The following is a 423-nucleotide window of genomic DNA, read 5'->3' as shown; positions in this document are numbered from 1 at the left end:
ATAATATTTGTTTTTAAGGAGGGGAGGGCAATAAGTAGATGAACCCCTTTTGGTTTCCAAATATAACTTGCTTCAAGCCTGTATATACTGATGTTAGTGTCATGTAATATGGCTTCAATTTTATGAAATAAGCAATTTATGTATGAGGACTGGAATGTAATCACCTTTATTTATTATTCATTCCTATTCCACAGGTACGAAGTTTGTCCCTGGAGCTCTTAAAAGAATACCCAACACAGCGTGTAGTGATAACAACTCTTCACACTCTTACCCAACTGGCAGCCCATATTCTTGTAGACATTCCAGCAGGTATGAATTTTGCCATTCTCTGTTGTCTTTAGCAGGAAAAGTATTAGAATTATTGTTAATGATTTAATTATTTGATATTGATAGCAGTGTATATTTTTTCTCGTGCATTTTATT

General features: G+C 33.8%; 1 protein-coding gene across 1 annotated transcript in view; it reads left to right on the top strand.

Moving 5' to 3' along the window:
* Positions 1 to 423, top strand: part of LOC119592039 (integrator complex subunit 7-like) — a gene marked incomplete at its 3' end in the record, with an annotated part of 57,154 nt that overhangs the window by 3,137 nt on the left and 53,594 nt on the right.

The sequence above is a fragment of the Penaeus monodon genome, chromosome 29, assembly GCF_015228065.2.
Source record: "Penaeus monodon isolate SGIC_2016 chromosome 29, NSTDA_Pmon_1, whole genome shotgun sequence".
Lineage (NCBI taxonomy): Eukaryota > Metazoa > Arthropoda > Malacostraca > Decapoda > Penaeidae > Penaeus > Penaeus monodon.
Note: the sequence above shows the minus strand (reverse complement) of the source record. Positions and strands in the feature narration are given on the sequence as shown.